This window comes from Macrotis lagotis, chromosome 1 (assembly GCF_037893015.1).
Source record: "Macrotis lagotis isolate mMagLag1 chromosome 1, bilby.v1.9.chrom.fasta, whole genome shotgun sequence".
NCBI classification, from domain to species: Eukaryota; Metazoa; Chordata; class Mammalia; order Peramelemorphia; family Peramelidae; genus Macrotis; species Macrotis lagotis.
In genome coordinates this window covers 302495307-302516298 of record NC_133658.1, presented here as the reverse complement: position 1 = coordinate 302516298, position 20992 = coordinate 302495307, and positions in this window count along the sequence as shown.

Below are 20992 nucleotides of genomic sequence, written 5' to 3'. Positions count from 1 at the left end.
CTTTAAAAAAAGATGAAAGAATCTTTGCTTAATTGACCAGCATCTGCCACTGTTCTCTGGCAGCCCCCATGAGGGATGTTAGAAGGTGAAGTGTGGGCTGTCAACTCATTTCATCCTAGTTACCGGCCGCCATTTAAGTTTCCTTTCCCAGAATCACATGGGAGTAAGTCTGGCAGCTGAAACCTAGGGAAGGGGGAGAGAAGGTCCCAGTCAAGGCTAAGGATGCTTTAAAAGGAGGACACAACAGAGTTAGCTCTCAAGTCCTTGGTTTGATGATGACTTGTATTGCCTTAGTTCTAAGGAGTTCTGTGATGAGTGGCCCAGGGGTTGCAAGGACCTCAAGAGACCAGTCAGGAACTCAATAGCAGTGCTTCTTGCTTACATAAATGTTCTGCTCATTTAGCGAGGAATACTTACCTAGTTTCAGTGAAATAGCTATGACACTGTTAAATAGGGCATTTAGTAATATACCTACTTCAGCAGATCCCTCTAAAATGGCAAGGGGTATTCATGTACTGAAGATCAGTATCTCAGCTTATTGAGGATTAATTACTTATAGTTTAAGTCTGAATTGGTGAGCAAGCTAAAAGTCAAAGGTCCTGTTAGCTGCCTTATTATTTCTCTTAAGGGTTCAAAGGAATTCCTAAATTTTAGGAGTAAGCAATTGATGATATACTTATTTGTACTGAACTCTTTGTAAAATAACTATAGAGTCTTAGAAATCTAGAATTGGAAGACATTTTAGTGCTCATCTAATCCTAGCTTTTAATTTTCCAGATAACAAAATAGAGGATTAGAGAGGAAAAGTGATTTACACAAGACCATATAACTAAAAAGTGGAAGAACTGGGACCAGAGTCAATGTTTTCTTACTCTCAGTCTGGTGGTGCTTATTTATTTTTTTTAAGCATTCTTCCAACTGAATATTTCTATAATTAATAAAAAGATAATGTCCCAAGATGCAATCTCACATAAAAATTCGTTTTCTAAATACTAGTTTTTAAATACAAACATTTAAAGTCTAAACACTCCAGAAATGGCATAAATCATGGACCATCACGATCTCTGAGAAGTTAAAATTATGGTTAACCTAAAGGGTAATGGAAAAATGCATAGTTGGCATAAGTAGGCTATAGCATATTAACAAAGATAATATACATGCAAGAAGGGATATAACAGATACCATTCAGGAAATGTATGATGGGAAAGGAGGTATTGATGGATGGTCTGAATATTTTGCAGATACTCATAAAATGTTGAAAGATCATATGTAAGACCTATAGTACATTGGGTTGATTCCTTTGGGAAGATTTAACATAGGAATTTTTTTTTTTTGTCCTTTGAGTGAGGTGGGTGCTATGCAAAGTCACCAGTCTTACTTTCTCCTCTGGAGTCATCTGGGTTCAGTTGTTACATATGAGTCAAGACAACTGGAGATGGCACTGGATATTAGGCAATCAGGGTTAAGTGACTTGCCTAGAGTCACTGAATTAGTTAAGTGTCAAGTGTCTGAGGTTGGACTGGAATTCAGATCCTCCTGACCTCAGGTTCAGTGATCTATCAACTGCGCCACCTAACTACTAGGTACACCTCCCTAATGTCATGGTCTTCTTTGAGAAGGAAGGACAAAGGACTACACTGTCACTAAGAACATAGGAAATAATTCATGTAAGATGAGGTGTGGATGAGAAGGTATGTCTTTGGAAGGAGTACCCAGTTTGCATCTAAGCAGGCTTCAATCTGAGAAGATATAGGTCATTCTTTTCCTCCTTTTCCTATAAACACTTATTATGCTGTGAATGTATAGAGAGTACTGTGCAAGATGAAGGGGGAAATATTATGATTTCAATAAGAAACTATCTATCCTCATGGAAGTTACAGTCTTTTAGGAAGATAAGACACCAATATAATTATTACAGACAATGTATAATATCACATAAACACATTGGAGAATTGCGCAGAATTTTTCTGTTGGACTTAGAAAAGAGAAAAGTTATCTTCAAAGAGTAGGTTTGGGGAGGCAGAATAAGGAAATATTTAAGTTGAACTTTAAAGGCTAGGTGATTGGTTCTTGTTCTTTGTTATCAAAGAAGACCAAAATGACAGCACTATGTTTGAGACAAATTACAGTGTGTCTGCCTGGCTGATCAGATATGAGTTCAGAAAGGTTGGGCAAAATCATTCATGTGAACAACTGGGGTGCTTACTCTAAACTTACATATGTCACGTTTCTTTTGAGCTGCTTCAATTCTGCCTTCCTCATAGAGTGTAACAAAGACACTGATGAGGGCATGCCATACTGGGCAGTCCTGTGTCAGTTTTTCCAATGTTGTACAATCAGTTCTAAAGTTCTTAAGAGAGACCTTCAGGGTATCCTGGTATCATTTTTTCAGACTTCCTTGTGAGTGCTGGTCCTGTAAGTTCTCCATAAAATGGTTTTTTTTTTTTTTGGCAAGCATTCTAACATTTTAAGCATTCTAATGTCTAGCATTCTAACAACATGCCCAGCCCATAATAGTACTGTAGTAATGTTGGAATGCTAGGCAGTTTAGCTCAAGAAAAGACCTTCTCTTGCTGGGTAATTTTCAGAATCTTTCTAAGACAATTTACATGGAAACAATCCAGTTTCCTGACATGGAGCTGGTAGATTGTCCAGGTTTCACAGGCATATAGGCAATGAGATCAGTACAATGGCTCTGTAGACCTTCAATTTGGTAGTTAGTCTAATACTTCTTCTATTCCACAATTTCTTTTGAAGGCTCTAGCAATGCTAGTGTCAATCTTGCTGTCAATGTGTACCTCTTTGGAAAGGACACTTGTAAATGAACTTGTCCACAGTACTCAAAACTTCTCCATTTGCTGTAATCAATGGTTCCACAAATGAATGGTGTGGTGCTGGTTGATGGAGTACCGGTCTTTTCTTGGTGTTAATTATTAGAAAAATTAGCACAAGCAGCAGAGACTCGATCCATACTTTGATGCATCTCAGCTGTAGAGGTTACTTTGAGTGCATAATCATCTGCAAATAGAAGAGCATGCAGCAACATTCCCTCCACTTTGGTCTTAGCTTGTAACCTTTTCAAGTTGAAGAATTTGCCATCAGTGTGGTAGCTGACTTTGAGATCATGTTCTTACTCAGTAAGGCATTTGACAAAATGATTGAAAACATCATTCTAAAAAGAGTGGGAGCAAGGACACATCCTTGTTTCACTCCACTGGTGAAGGGAAAATCTTGAAAATATCAATCTACTTTCTAGAACCCAGGCCTGCATGCCATCATGAAATTGATATAAAATACTGATGAACTTCTCTGGGCAACCAAATCTTGACATGATTTCCCATAAAACTTCATGACTGATGGTATCAAAGGTCTTGGTCAGTTCTACAAATGTTCTATTCAGACAGACCTCTGTTCTGTTCCTGGCATTTTTCCTGGAGTTATCAGGCAATAAGTACCATAGCAACTGTTCCTCGATCCTTTCTGAAACCACACTGTCTCTCAGAGAGATCATCCTTTTCCAAGTAAAGGATCATTCTATTGAGAAGCACTCTGACAAGGATCCTAATAGCAATGATTGGAAGAAAAATACCCTTGTGATTGTCACAGGACAATATATTTCCTTTCTCTTTATAGAGATGGTTGATGGAGGTATCCTTGAATTCTTGGGGAATAACCTCTTCATGCCATATAACCTGGAAAATTTCAGTCAGCTTTTGGATGATCAATAGGGTCCCCCACCTTGTAGATCTCAGCTGGAATAGAATCATCTTTATGTGCTTTGCCACTTGAAAGGAACCTAATGGCATTCAAAACCTCTTCTTCATTTAGAACTTCAGCTAGGGACTGATTGACTTCAACTTGAGGGAAATGGTCAATGGCTTCTGCTTTGATTTATGACTGTCTGTTAAGAATACTATGGAAGTGTTTAGCCCATCTATCTAGGATCATGTCTCTATTATTGATCAATGCAGCAGCACTGAGCTGCTGAGATGCACTAAAGGTCTTTGGTCCATAAACAGCCTTCCGGGCATCATAAAAGCATTTTGGTTTGTTACTATCTGCATAAAACTGCCTTCTCACTCAGCCAAGAGTCTTGCATCTCTCTAAGTTTTGTTTGGAATTAGAAATGGATGGGCTATCCTGCTGGTAAACCCTGTGGAGTTCTCATTTTTCATTTAGCAGCTTCTGTATTTCTCCATCATTTTCATCAAATGAATTTTGATATTTGTGGGTGTTCTGATCCAGATGAGCAAATACAGGGCATAATACCAGATCTCTGAAAGCTGCCCTCTCTTTTTCTGCTTCACCATTGCCAACTGTGTGTTGGCTCAGTTTTCTCTCCAAGTTAGCAACAAACTGTTCCCACTCAGAGAGATACTCTTGACATTAATTCTTCTAGTATTCATTTTGCCTTGGGACCATCACTTTAGTTGAATGTGAATATTCAGCTTAGAGAGGATGACTATGTGATCAGTCCAGCACTCTGCACCACATAGTTCCTGTCACTCTCAATCTTGTCTCTCTCTTCTTCTTACCATCACATAGTCTATTAGATGCCAATGTTTGCTACAAGGGTGCATCCAGGAAGTTTTATTGCATTTGGATAAATGTAAGACAATGCTTGTGATTAGAAGGTTATGAAATATACAAGTCTTCAGTAGGAGGTGACCATTACTGTTGCTGTTTCCAATTCCATTAGTCCTAAGGACTCCCTACCATGTGGGATAATCTGAGCCTACTCTAGCATCAAAATAACCTAGAATTATAAGCCTATTCTCTTTTGGTACATTGATGATAAGGGTCTCCAGATCTTCATAAAATTTTTCTTTGACATTATCAGTTTTTATCATGGTGGGAGCATAGGCACTGATGATGGTGGCATGGCATTTTCCTGGAAGTGGCAATCTCATTGTCATGAGTCTTTTGTATAAACCTTTTAGTAGATATTCAAGAATGTTGACTAGATTATTTTGATCGTAAAACCTAACCCAGCTTCATGGGGCTTCCCTTCAGTGTGGCCACTCTAGAAAAATGTGTCTCCAGCTCTGACTTCAGTAAGTGGGTCTTCATTTACCAGTCATGCTTCACTCAGGGCTGCTATTTGGATATGATACCTGTTGAATTCTCTTGCAACAAGGGCCATTCATTTTTCACATTTATTGGATCTTATGTTGTCTATGAGTGTGTGCACATTCCCTAAACCTATGGTGAATGGAATCTTCTTAGAAGAACTTTTTGTAGATTTGTGTCTCGATCACACTGTGAGATCCCATTCTGCGGAGGTAATAAGATCAGGGTTGGGGAAGCAGACAATTTTTAGGGCACCTTTTGTAGCCCCTTCCTCACATCAGGAGGTTGAGCTGTGCAATCCTTAAAAATGCTGCTCAGTCACCCAGGAAGCTGCCGAATCTCACTGCTGCTTTCAGTGGGGAAATGACCCTATGGTTTGTGCTGCCTGTGTGTAGGGTTGTGACTACAGCTGTGTATCCACACCTGCTGCTTTGTCACTTGCCTGTCACTGCAGGGGTTTGAGGAATGGTAAAGTATGAGTGATGTCTTTTGATATGTGCATAAACTGGATTTGAATGAAGTAGAGCTGCATGAAGTCATTAGCCTCACTCTCTCTTCCAAAGTCATCATGATCCAGGATGACAAGACAGAGTCAAGACAACTGGTGATGACTTCAGATACAGTGGACAACCTTGGTCTTTGATGGCTAGCCTAACTCTAAGTGCTCCCCAGCACCTGCTTCATCTGGCTTCATGACCATTGGAACTGAATGTTTTCATCCATCCATTCCAAGGCTAGGTGGTTCACAAGTTAAAGAAAGGATGTGATAGATATAGGAAATAGCTTTGTTGAAGACAGAGGGATAGGAGAGATTAAATTATATGGAGCAATGTAATATAGGATAAAGCTGGAAAGGTAAGAGGGTGACATTGTGAAGGGCCCTGATAAAGGCAAAGAAGTTGTTTATTTGGTGGGCTAGAGGGAACCAGTGAAGATTTTAGACCAGAGAAATCAAAAGAACACCAGATTTGGTGTCAGAAACACTGGGTTCAAATCCTGATTCTGTCACTTACAACTTGTATAACCTTGAACAAATCACATAACCTCTCTGAGCCTCAGTTTTCTCTTCTGTAAAATGATTAGATGGATTAGATGATTAGATTAGATTGGATTAGATGGCATCCAAGATCCCTTCTAGTTCTAAATTTATGCTCCAATGACATGATTAGAACATTATATAAGAAATATTGTTGTGGCAGTAGTAGGAAGGATGGTGGAGAGGATGAGTGAAGATGCAAAGATTTGTTAGGAGACTATATCAAAGTCCTCTGCACAGGAGTTTGAGTTGAAATCATGGGAATGTATTTGTTTGCCAAAGGAGAGAGTTTAGAGCAATTATTCTTAACTTGGGTTCCATGGACATGTTTTGAAAATAATTTTAATCTATTTTTTTCCTTTTAAATAATATTATTTTATTTTATTTTTTGCATTTAAAAATATTATTCTGAGAAAAGATCTATAGGCTTCAATAGACTGTCAAAAGGGTCCAGGACCCAAAAAAGTTTATGAAATATTGGTCTAGAGAGAACAAGAGAGGGCCAGGAATGGAGTGATAATAATGGATAAGAAGGAGAATAAAGAACCAGCTAAGAAATGAGAAAGCAACAGGACAGTATTTCTGAATGAGTATCTTCAGAGTATCTCTGAAAGGTAAAGGAAGGCAGAAAAAAGGCCTACACTAGATTCAGTCATATGGAGGTTATTATTCAAGAGGTTAACTCTATTGCCTTATTGTTGAGTAAGAGTGACCTTCAGGGCTATGACTCAGGTAAATTCTGGAAATACATATTCTGGAAAATTCTTAAGTTATCTCTGTTTAACCTGCCTTCAAGGTTTGCATAATTTTTCATGTGCCTAATATTGTTTTCTTTTGTTTCCCTTCTGCCAAATTGTCTTCTACTACAGTATTTTTAGGGATTTTGAATATGTTAATTTCTTCCTTTCTTTTTTATTTAGAGAGATTGACTATCATGACAATGATGATCTGTCTGTCATGGATTCAATATTTCCTGGAATGCTAATTGTGCATGTATTTATATTTAATTTTCCACTGAATACCCCACTTTTGCATTATTTCTACTAATTTATTACCTGAATTTATTTGTAATTTTATTTTTGTGAATTTTATATTTCTTCTGAAACATTCTGAGGTATCTCTCTGTTCCCTGATCTCAGTGAGATGAAAGTTGATTTCTAAGATTATGTATTTTGGCAGGTACAACATGCTGGTTCAGCTATATTGTGGTAATATTTTCTAATGATACTTTGGTTTCTCACTGTGAATTTTGTTCTAATTTTTGGCTTTCCCTTTTAGTTTATCTATTTGTGTGTTAACTTTGTTATTGAGGTTTTTTCCCTCAAGATATTACTTTGGTATTTTGGTCATTTTTTTTTTTATTCCTATCCCTCCTTGCAGTTGCCACAGTTCACTCAAGCACAGATCTGTCAGTCTCCTCACCTTGGCTGGGATATGGGAGCCTTCTGTCTGAAGCTCTTCCTTATGTAACTTTGGTGTATGGAATTTGTCCCAGCTGGGTTTCCCATCAGTTTTCCCTCATGCTCAAGACAACTGGGCAAAGATCTATTTTCAGTCTGCTTACTTTTTCCTCTTTTCTCTTTTTTTCTTCATGTATTTTGGCATACTCATTGCCAGTTTTTTTTTTTTTTAGGTTTTTGCAAGGCAATGGGGTTAAGTGGCTTGCCCAAGGCCACATGGCTAGGTAATTATTAAGTGTCTGAGGTTGGATTTGAACCCAGGTACTCCTGACTCCAAGGATGGTGCTCTATCCACTGCACCACCTAGCTGCCCCCTCAGTTGTTTCTTTCGACGAGAGTGGAGAATTTTTGGGCAGGGTCATTGTAATTATTTTTTTTTAACATCTGCATTGTGTTTATTTCTTTTTTAGAAAGATTTTATTTATTTTGAGTTTTACGATCCCCTCCATTCTTACTTCCCTCCCCCCACCCCCTACAGAAGGCATTCTGTTAGTCTTTACATTGGTTCCATGTTATACATTAACTCAGTTGAATGTGATGACAGAGAAATCCTATCCTTAAGGAAGAAAAATAAAGTATGAGATAGTAAAATTACATAATAATATAATGCTTTTTTTTTCTAATTTGACAGTAATAGTCTTTGGTCTTTGTTCAAAGTGCATAATTCTTTCTCTGGATACAGATGGTATTCTCCATTGCAGATAGCCCAAAATTGTCCCTGGTTGTTACACTGAAGGGACGAGCAAGTCCATCAAGATTGATCATCACCCCCATGTTTCTGTTAGGGTGTACAGTGTTTTTCTGGTTCTGCTCATCTCTCTCAGCATCAGTGCATCCAGGCTTCAGGGTCATTGTAATAATGGAAATCTCTACCTTGAATAAACTAAGGAATGTGAGGCTAGTGGTCCTTTCCTTCAAAAGATTGGGCAGAGTTAGCACCTACTACTTTGGGGTGGGGCATGTGTGTATGTATGTATGTATGTATGTATTTGTGTGTGAGTTTTGAGGGTGTTCAAGCAGAATCATTAGAAATATTATAGAATCTGAGACCTTATCATGGGTCTAGACTTTGTACAAATTCTTAAATTGTCATTGCTCACTGTCACTGACCCCTTAAACATTGTGGAGCCTAAAAGCCAATGGGAGGTATAGAAATTATCTTGAAAATTTTGAAAAGAAGCTCTAGGATAAATTCATTTGTGTCTGTCTGTTTATCTATCATCTATCTATCTATCTATCTATCTATCTATTCTATATCTTAATATTCTTTGGTTTCAAGGCAAAGGCAACTGGCTATAATGGGAAATGTGTTTGAATACATGGTTCAGTAGTAATAAACGAGAAATCAAATGTTTGCAGTCAGTTAACATTCATTTATTAATGTTTAATAATTATTTAATATATTTCAGACCCTATTCTAATGGCTAGAAATACAAAGAAAGGTAAAAGATAGTTCCTGCCCTTAAGGAGTTTACAATTTAATAAGGAAAACAACAAACAAAGAAATATGTACATACAAGCTGCAGATAGAATAAATAGGAAATAATTAAGAAAGGGAAGGAATTAAAGGGGGTTTGGGTTAAAGATGAGTAAAAGAAGAGACTTTATTTGGAACTTTAAAGAAGCTAAGAGGCAGGCAGGAAGGGGGAAAGTCAGAGAAAAGTCTGGAGTGCCTTGTTTGTGGAACAACCAGAAGGTCAGTGTCACTGGGTAGAAGAGTTCTTTTCAATATTAAAAAGTAAGATAACTGAAAAGGTAAGAGTTGGTTAGTTTATGAAGGGCTTCAAATGCTCAGCAGAGGGAGGATTTTGTATTTGATTCTGGATGTGACAGGAAATTATGGGAGTTTACTAGTAGAGGTGTAAGATGATTGGATGCACTTTAAGGAAATCACTTTGGTGGTTGAAAGAAAGGTAAACTGAAGTGGGGAGAGACATGTAATAAGTAAACCAACCAGTAGGCAAAATGTGAGGTGCCTACTTAAGAGACATTGCAAAGGTGAATTCTATGAGTTTTGAAGAGTAAGAAATAGTGAGGAGTAGAGGATGACACCTAGGTTCCCAGCCTGGGGGGAATGGGAACAATATGGTATCCTCAATGGCAATAGGGGAAGATTTAGAGGGAAATAAATTGAATTCAGTTTTGGATAATGAGTTTGAGATGTCTACAGGACTTGTAGTTTGAGAGGTCTGAAAGGCAGTTGGAAATAAAAGACTGGAAATCAGCAAAGATGTAGAAGAGAATGGGTGGATTTGAGAATCATCAGCGAAGAGATAATAATTAAAATGATAATCAAATGTATGGGAACTGATGAGATAACCACGTAAAAGTATTATAGGGGAGTAGAGAAGAGTTCTCAAGAAATAGCCCTGGAGGACATCCATGGCCTGGATGAATAAATCAAGAGAGTCTGAGAAAGAGTCATCAGATTGGTTAGAGAAGAATCAGGAGAGAGTGGTCTTAAAAAGAGAGTTCTTGGCAGTGTCAAAGGCTACAGAGATACCAAAAAGAATAAAGATTGAGAAAATCCATTGGATTTACCAATTAGGAGATTGGGGGTGGCTAGATGGCAAAGTGGATAGAGCACCAGCCCTGGAGTCAGGAGGACCTGAGTTCAAATCTGACCTCAGGCACTTGATAATTGCCTAGCTGTGTGGCCTTAGGCAAGCCACTTAACCCCATTGCCTTGCAAAAACCCTAAAAAAACAATTAGGAGATTTCTGATAACTTTGGAAAGAGCACTTGGTTGAAAATGGTATATGTAGACTGTATGTAAATTTTATGCTTATATATATATATGTATATTGAATATCTTCAATAGAATGTAAGTTCTTTGAGGACTAGGATAGTTTCTTTTCATTTTTTTCCCTTTGTATCCATAGAGACTAGAACAATGCCTGGCACTTAGTAGACCGTTAATACTTTTTGAATTAATGAATGAAAATGAGAATTGGAAGACACTGGACATCACAATATTTTATCAGATAGTAAATAAATCCTATTATTAGAGTTATTTTCAAATCATCTATTGGTGAATAGTCAGACTTACAACTTTGTGGAGCTAGGATAAAAATCAACATCAAATTATGAAAAAGAATAAAAATAAGAAAATATAACACGTGACCTTGGTTTCTTGAGACAATTCCAAACTCACCTACTTAAATATTTAAAATAAGTTATTGACATCAAAAAATGGAAACTAAACAAAAGAATAGACAATATCATAGACATACTTTTCTAAGGAAGCTTAATAGATATAAATTGATATGGATGGGATAATAAAAGAGCCTAGAAATCATCTAAGTTGGTGAACACTATCTCCTTTGCCTAGGAGAGAATTGTAACAGTTAAGGACAACGTAAATTTAGAATATGAACTTGTTTACAAAATCTTTTGGAGGAAGTCACAATAATAAAAGAAAAATCAAATCAGTATAATTCTAAAGTTTCATCTCAGACTCAGCATTTTGTCATACATGATACAAATAGAAATAGCAAATGTTGTAAGAGTTATGAAAAAATAAACTAACGCATTGAATTAGTACAACCATTCTGAAAAGAAATCTTATACAGTTAATGTGATTTGAAATGCCCATATTCTTTAACCCAGAGATTCCATTGCTAGGCATATAAACAAAGAAGGCCACTGACAAAAAGAAAAGTTCCATATTCCTCTAAATATTTATACTGGCACTTTTTTGTGGTAACAGAGAGCTAGAAACTAAATATATGTCCATTGATTGTCAAATGATAAATAAATTTAATGGAATATTAATAATCACTAATATTATCAGAAGTAATTGAATATTTCTATACAAATATGATGAATACAGAGAAATATGAAAACATTTAAGTGAATCAGCAAAATGAAGGAAATAGAGCAAGGAAAATAATATAAACTGTGATTACAACAATGCAATTAGGAAGAACAATTGTTTTACTCTACAATGCAATTGAAAGTGAATATTGCAAAATTAGAAAGAATAAGCTTGTTCCCAAAGAAAAGGTATCAAAAGACATTCCTTCAGCTCAACACCTTTACAGAGTTGGGGCATCCACCATGGTGGATATTTTACATAATTTATTTTATTTTTGTATTGGTCATTTTTGCTGATTTTTTTCCTTTTCTCCCCCCCCCCCCCTTTAAAAAAACTTCAAGGGCAGAAGGACTGAAGAGTCAAGATGGCAGTTTTGGAGCAGCTACCTGGCTGAACTTTGTCAATGTTTCCTTCCAAACAACTTAAAAAATAATTCCTCAAATCAAATTTTGGACCTGCAGAGCCAATAAAAGATCTAGTCCAAGAAAGCTTTAGAGGGCAGCAGGATAAATCTGTTGACACTGATTTACACATTTAGCAGCAGTTATTGCTACAGCAACAGCAGTTTCAGGGGCTTTCAGTTCAGAGATTGTAAGAGGTTTGGACAACTGCTCAGAGATAATAGAAACCTTTTGCTGACACTGGGTATAGCCAGTGTTGAACTGCAAGTTTATTGCTCAAACATATTTCTTGGCTGCAGTTTCAGAGTAGAGAGGAGCTCTGGTGATCAGTTACAAAGAAATGATTTCTGAAATAAAAGTAAAAATGAATTAAAGTGATGAGAAAGAGGGAAACATTGGCAGAAATGGGAAGGGAGAGGTAGATGGGGAAAAATTTTCTCCCATAAAAGAGGTTCACAAGGAAAAGCTTTTACAACAGAGGGAAAAATGGAAGGGGTAGAGAACAATCCTTGGACCTCATTCTCATCAAAATTGATTCAAAGATAAAAGTATATATGCATATATACACAAATATACATACATACATACATATATATATATATATACATATACATATACATACACACACACTCAGTTGTATATGAAAATATAACCTACCCAGTAGGAAAATAAGAGGGGAAGGGAATAACAGAAAGGGATGATATCTGATAAAATGGAAGGCATATTAAAGTAGGCAGTGGTTAGATACAAGATAGACTTATGAGAAAGGATGGGATAAAGAAAGGGAGAGAAAGAAATAGAAACAGAAAGAGAGATAGACAGAGAGACAGAAAAGAGAAGAAGAAATAGAAGAAGGAATGGAGGGAAATACTCAATTAGTAATCATAACTGTGAATGAGCTCATCCAGAAAATGTAATTAGATAGCAGAATGGATTTGAAATCATAATCTAACAATATGTTTTTTATGAGAGAGAGAAACTTGAAATAGACTCACTCAGAATTAAAATAAAGAACTAGAGCAAAATCTAATATGCTTCAGCTGAACTCAAAAAAGATAGTGGGAACAATTATGACTTCAGGCAATGTAAAGGCAACAATAGAAATAAATAAAAGACATATACATATATACATATATACATATATATGTATATATATATTATATATATACATTTTTTCTCAAAGCATCATAGATGATGAAGTAATACAAAAAGCTTTTACAGCAAGTTTCTTTAAATAAAGGCAATACTGAGAATACAACTCAGTCAAATTTATAAAAAGGAGAGCCATTCCTCAGTTGATAAATGGTCAAAGGATATAAATAAGCAATTTTCAGAAGAAGAAATAAAAACTATAGTCATATAAAAATGCTCTATTGATTAGAGAAATTAAAACAACTCTGACAAATGCTAGAGGAGATGAGGGAAAAATAGGTACACTAATTAACTGCTGGTAGAATATTAAACTGGTCTAATCAGCCTGGAAAACAATTTGGAACTATGCCCAAAGGACTGTAAAACTGTGCATACCCTTTGACTGAACAATTCCACTTCTAAGTCTTTACTCCAAAGAGAACAAAGAAAAATGAAAAGGACATGAATGCATAAAAATATTTTAGCAGTTCTTTTGTGGTGGCAAAGCATTGAACTTTGAGGAATACTCATCAACAAGAGAATGGTTGAACAAGTTATGACATATGATTGTGATAGAATGCTATTGTGCCATAAGAAGAGATAAGGGGTTGTTTTCAGAAAAAAAAATGACAAAACCTATACAAATTGCTGCAAAATGAAGTGAGAGGAACTAGGAGATCACTGTGCATAGTAGGATACATAGTATCAAGGCTACTCTGATCAATACAATGATCTAAGATAATTTCAAATATGCTATCCATTTCCAGAGAGAGAATTAATAGATGCTGAGTGCAAATTGAGGTATAGTTTTTTTACTCACTTTATTTTTCTTGGTTTTTAAAAATATGGCTAATAAAGAAATATGTTTTGCTTGATTTCACATGTATGATGGTATAGTGTTTACCTCCTCAGAAGGTAAAGGAGTAAGTAGAAGGGAGGGTGAGAACTTGGAACTCAAAATTTGAAAGGAAAAGAATGTTAATAAATAAATTAAAAATTAAAAAGAAAAAACTTTATTATATAAGGTGGCTTTCTGAGAGGAGGAGGAAGAGGAATGTAGGAAGCTACTTAAATGATGTAAAAAAGATATCAATAAAAACTTATTTTAAAAAATCTTACAATGAAAGACGTGGAAAATTATGAGTAGAATCACCTCAATGAGAAGTAGTGAAGGAAAAATTAGTTTTCAGAAGTTGTGATAGGAAAGTCAGATAAGTCAAATTACTCTGAGAACTTTTAAGAATGAAAGTAGGAGGACAATAAACACATGAATAATGGAAAAGATCTGTCAAGATTTCCATAACAAACTTATTCATTTCTAAAGACAGTTGAGTCAGCAATTTTCATTCACTTCATAATCCCCTTTATGCTAGAAATAGAACTAGTATTAAGTAAAACAAGGCTGGGAAATACAGCTAGTCTAGACCAAGGATACTCTGAGGAGATCTGGACTGGAAGTGACACAATGTTCTGTACACTGATAGACTGATTTTAAAGGTATCTGAAAGAAAGGGATAAGAAACAAGCTTACTAGACCGGTTATATCCTCAGTATAGGGAATTCCTGGATATAGCAATTCCATTTGTTAAGAGTGAGCCACACCTTTACTCAAACTTTTAGTCTTTTTTAAAAAAAATTATTTTGAATTTTATAATTTTCCCCCTAATCTCGCTTCCTTCCCCTCAACCCTCTCAGAAGGTAATCTGTTAGTCTTTACATTGTTTCCATGGTATACATTGATTTAATTTGAATGTGATGAGAGAGAAATCATATCCTTAAGGAAAAAAATAAAGTATAAGAAAGAGCAAGATTACATCATAAGATAATTTTTTTTTAAATTAAAGGTAATAGTCTTTGGTCTTTGTTTAACTCCACAATTCTTTCTCTGGATACAGATGGTATTCTCCATCACAGATAGCCCAAAATTGTCCCTGATTGTTGCACTGATGGAATGAGCAAGTCCATTAAGGTTGGATCATCACCCCCATGTTGCTGTTAGGGTGTACAATGTTCTTCTGGTTTTGTTCATCTCGCTCAGCATCAGTTCATGCAAATCCTTCAAGGCTTCCTTGATTTCCTATCCCTCCTGGTTTCTAAAAGAACATAGTGTTCTATCACATACATATACTGCAGTTTATTAAGGCATTCCCCAGTTGATGGACTTCATTCAATTTTCAATTCTTTGCCTCCACAAACAGGGCTGCTATGAATATTTTTGTATAAGTGATGTTTTTACCCTTTTTTTTTCATGATCTCTTTAGGGTATAGACCTAGTAGTGGTATTGCTGGATCAAAGGGTATGCACATTTCAAACTTTTAGTCTTAAAAAGTTTTCTAGTGCACTGAGAGATAAAGAGACTTCCTTAGTTTTACAGATGTGGTTTATGTTAGAGGCAGGATTGAAACTAAGGTTTCTTGATTTTTAGGTCAGTCATTTATGTACTCTACTCTTTTTCTTATAAAAGAAAGGATACTAGTTCTTTTTGTGGTGGCAAATAATTGGAAACTTAGGGCATGCTCATTAATTGGGGAATGACTAAACAAGTTATAGCATATGAATGTGAAGGAATATTATTACTCTATAAGAAATGATGAGAGGCAGATTTCAGAAAATCTTGGAAAGATTTATATGAATTGATGCTAAGTGAAGTGAGCAGAACTTTAACAGCAACATTAGAATACAGTGATCAAAGACAATTCTAAAAGAACTGTGATGAAAAATGCCATACACATGCTGAGAAAGAACCATAAAATCTGAATGTAGATCAAAGCATACTATTTTCACTTTTAAAAAGTGTTTTTTATTTTATCCTCCATGCATTTTTTTTCCTTTTTGTTCTAATTCTTCTTTCACAGCATAACTAATATGGAAATATGTGTAACATGATTGCACATGTTAAACCTATATTAGATTTCTTGTTATCCTAAGGTTGGGGGGAGAGAAGAGTGGGAGGGCAAAACCTTTACAAAGATGAAGGTCAAAAATTATCTTTACATGTAATTGGGAAAATAAATAAATTTAATTTTTAAAAAGGGAGGAAAGAAAGAAGGGTGTCAAATCTTTGGAAAGCATTATCAAATTTTTTGCTATATGGTCTTTATTCAGACCATAGTTGTTATGGGCTTATTATCATTATGGTTGTTGTTATAGTGGTTATGGTGGTGGTGGTTGTTACTATTTTAGAGACAGATCTCTGAAGATAGAGATCTGATCCTGGAGTCAGGAAGTACTGAGTTGAAATCTCATGTCAGATACTTCCTAGCTATGTGATCCTAGGCAAGTCACTTAACATCCTCAGTTTCTTTATTTGTAAAATGGGAATAATAATAGCATTTACCTTAAAGGATTGTTTTAAAGATGAAATGAGATAATAACTTGTAAATGAAATCTCACTCCCTCCTCCAGAGTCATTGGAATCCCGTTGCAAGACATAGGATGAAATCCCAGATGTGGTGTGATACCTTTTTCCCAGTTCTGTTTGTCTGAAGAAACCCTCATTCAACAAAGACCTGCTTATTTGGAGAGACAGAACCCACAGAGGGATCCAGTGAGGCAGTTTTCCAGCCCAGGGTAACCTGAAAAATAGCCAAAAGGCTCGGCTCTACGGGGTTAGAGGGGCGGCCTGCCAGAGTGAAGGAACTTCAGCCTCCAGGAGGCAGCCACAGGGTACTGGGAGCTGCGGCTCACAGCAGTGGGGGCAGTTTCTTGACCTACATTTGGAGAGCACCGGGCACAACTTGGAAGATGGGTGGGGGTGGGGGTGGGGGGACCTCTGCCAAAGAGAGCGTGAAGCCCAGCCCTCAGGGAACTCAGTGAGCAGTTCACCCACTAATAGGGAATGTGAGCCCATGGAAGCCCAGATCCAGGAACCAGAAGCAGGTGGAGCCGGTAAGCAAGGAACCCCCAGGCAACTGAGCACCGACACTGAACATAAGGGTAGGGGAGTGGAGAGAGACTGCAGAGCTCTGTCCTCTGTCCCTGGAACAGGACTCTGGGGCTCTGACCACATTCAAATCCTGATCACAGTCTAGATCCCCCATAGAACAGCAGGTCCCCCCCCCCAGCTCAGCCCCATGGCAGTGGGGTGCACTTGTGCTCATTCACAGACCAAGAGGGAGGACAGAGCTTCACACACTGAGATCCTTGTGGGGGGGAGTGTCCCAGTACTATTCAAAAGCTCAGGAAGCACCCCAAGACCAGACACAGGCTGGGGAAATGAGTAAACAGAGAAAAAAAGAGGAACACCATTGAGAAATAGTTTATCTATGATCCCAAGAAGGATCAAAATACTCAGTCAGAAGATAAGGAAGTCCAAGCTCCTACATCTAAAGACTCCAATAAAAACAGAAATTGGGCTCAGGCTATGACAGAGCTCAAAAATGATTTTCAAAATCAAGTGAGAGAGATAGAAGAAAAACTGGGAAAAGAAATTAGAGAGATGAAGGGAAAACATGAAAAAGAAGTCAGCAGCTTAGTCAAGGAGATTCAAAAAAATGTTGAAGAAAATAGTATGTTAAAAACCAGCTTAGGCCAAATGGATAAAACAGTTCAAAAAGTTATGGAGGAGAAGAATGCTTTAAAAAGCAGAATTTGCCTGATGGCAAAAGAGATAAGAAAGCTCTCTGAGATAAGAAAACTCTCTAAGGAAAACAAATCCTTCAGATCTAGAATGGAGCTGAAGGAAACTGCTGACTTTATGAGAAGTCAGGACACAATACTTCAAAACCAAAAGAATGAAAAATTAGAGCAAAATGTGAAACATCTCATTTCAAAAACAACTGATTTGGAAAACAGATTCAGGAAAGATAATTTAAAAATTATTGGGATACCTGAAAGTCATGATCAGGAAAAGAACTTTGACATCATTTTTTTTTTTAGATTTTTCAAGGCAATGAGGTTAAGTGGCTTGCCCAAGGTCACACGGCTAGGTAATTATTAAGTGTCTGAGGCCAGATTTGAACTCAGGTACTCCTGACTCCAAGGCCAGTGCCCTTATCCACTGTGCCACCTAGCTACCCCTTTGACATCATTTTTTAAAGAATTCCTACAGTAAAATTGCCCAGATATCCTAGAAGCAGAGGGCAAAATAGAGACCGAGAGAATCCACCAATCTTCCCTGGAAAGAGATCCAACCCCCTCCCCCCAGGAATATTATAGCCAAATTCCAGAACTCCCAAGTCAAAGAGAAAATATTACAAGCAGCCAGAAGGACACAATTCAAATATTGTGGAGCTACAGTCAGGATCACACAGGACTTATCAGCAACTACATTAAAGACTCATAGGGCTTGGAATATAATATTCCAGAAGACAAAAGAGCTGAGAATGCAACAGAGAATCAACTACCCAGCAAAACTGAACATCCTCTTCCAGGGGAAAAGATGAAATTCCAATGAATGAGAGGAATTTCAATTGTTCCTGTTGAAATGACCAGAGCTGAACAGAAAGTTTGAACTTCAAATACAGTACTCAGGTGAAGAATAGAGAGAATAGGAGAAGGGTAAAATATGAGGGACTTAATGATGATGAACTACATGTATTCCTGCATAGAATAATGATACTGATAATACTCATATGAAACCTCTTCTTTAACAGAGCAGGTAGAAGGAGCTTATATAGATGAAGCATAGGAGAGAGCTGAATTTGAAGATATAATATATTGGAAAAATGGAGTCAATGGCTAAAAGGGAAATGTAATGGGAGTAAGAGAAAGGAGAGGTGGAATAGGCTAAGATATTTCATGTAATAAGATTTTTTTTCATTACAATCAGCTATTGCAATGATATGGAAGGGAGGAAGGTGAGGGGGGATAAGGCAACCTCCACTCTCATCAGAGGTGGCTCAGAGAGGAAACAGCATATATACTCAATGGGATATAGACATCTAGAATAAGAAGGAGAGAAGAGGGTCAGGAGGATGGGGGAGATGTTATGGAGAAGAGGGTGGACCACAGGGGAGAGTGGTCAGATATAACACATTTTCTTTTTTACTTCTTGCAAGGGGCTGGGATAGTATGTCCTGTCTGGGACCACAGGGCCAAGTGGTTGCTGGGCCTTAGGGGTGGTATGTGGGCTCAGGGCCTCTTGGCCCCTGGACCAGTAATTAGTCTGCTGTGCCACTCAGCTACCCTACAGCACATTTAAGAAGAGGGACAGAATGAAAGGAGAGAGAAAAAATATAGTGTATGGTAGTGGGGAAGTACAAACAGAAGGAGTTGCGATCAGCAATGACAACAGTGGAAAATTATGGAAGTAGCTTTTGTGATGGACTTATCCTAAAGAATGTGATCCACCCATTACAGAGCTTGTGGTATTGGAACAGACTGAAGCACATTTATTATTATTATTATTGTTGTTGTTGTTGTTGTTGTTGTTGTTTTGGGGGGGTTGCAGGGTGGATGGGGTTGGGCAGCTTGCCTGGGGTCACACAGCTGGGTGATTGTTGGGTGTCTGAGGCAGGATTTGGTCCTGGTGCTCCTGACTCTGTGGCCGGTGCTCTGTCCACTGCACCACCTGACCACCCCTACTACTACTACTACTACTACTACTACTACTACTACTACTACCACTACTACTACTACTATTATTATTATTATTATCATCTTCATCATCATCATCATCATCATCATTTTATTTTATTTTGGATTTTTTTATTTTTTGCAGGGCGGTGGGGTTGGGGTGGCTTGCCTGGGGTCACAAAGCTGGGTTTGTCTTGGGACCGGATTTGGGCTTGGGTGCTCCTGACTCTAGGGCCGGTGCTCTGTCCAATGTGCCACTCAGCTGCCCCTGTTATTATTATTATTATTTTTTAAATTGAAATTGAAATTTTTTCCTCTTTCCTTTACTTTATTGCTCATGAGGGTCTATATTTTTTGGGGGAGGGGGCATTATGTTTACTCTTAAACAAGAATATTTTAATAATATATAAAAACATCATTTGTACAAAAATAAATACAAAAGAAAAAAGAAATGAGATAATATTTGTAAAAATACTTTGTAAACCTTAAAACTCCAAATAAATATTAGCTATTATTATTATTATTTTTTTTTTTTGCAAGGCAATGGGGTTAAGTGGCTTGCCCAAGGTCACATGGCTAGGTAATTATTAAGTGTCTGAGTCCAGATTTGAACTCAGGTACTCCTGACTCCAGGACCAGTGCTCTATCCATTGAGCCACCTAGCCACCCCTATTATTTTTCTTATTACTGAAAAAAGCAATCAGAGGAATAGCAATCATTACTGATCCATGTCTATCCAATCTTTAAAAATCTTTATAGAATTCATATATATATGGTGCATTTTTGATGAAGGTATGAGGGAGAATAGTCAGACTTTTAGAAGCAATATTATGGCAGATTATAATTGAAAAGTAAAGAGGATATGAGATGTCATTGTGCTTATTGAGAATTGGCACTTGTAAGATCAAAATTCTTTAATGGAAATTAGCTTAGGAGAACTGAAGACTAATTCTTTGGAATAATTTTAAAGATACATGGAGAAATAGTTCTCATAAGGAGAAAAGGAGTTGTCTAAATAAACCCAAATCTATAGCACAGAAATGATTAATCTATCTCTTAGTATCTATAAAAATAGCTATATATATCTTTACTCTCTTACTCAATAGCTATACTTCTGTTTCAATACCTGTATTTCTCTCTCTCTCTCTCAATATCTGTCTATAGTATATCTATTTCCATCTCTCTCTCTCAATATCTATAGAAATATATGTTATAGATACATATGCATCTATTATATATAGGTATCTGTACATATATATATATTTAGGATGGAATCAAGAGTAGATTATGGAGGGAGAAAGCATAGCATGGTTCTCTAGGAATGTTGTTAGAAGTGCTAAAGAGCAAAAGAAGACAAAAATTATGAAAAATGCTAAGGACACTAAGAAGGGATTTTTGGTGAGTTGTTCAGATGAATGTGTGTGTGTTTGTGTGTGTGTGTGTGTGTGTGTGTGTGTGTGTGTGTACACATGCATGTTTTAGTTATATTGGGCAAAAGAAGAGTTAAAATTAAGGGACAGGACTATTTTGTGTGGTTGAGGATAGTGCAATGATGATACA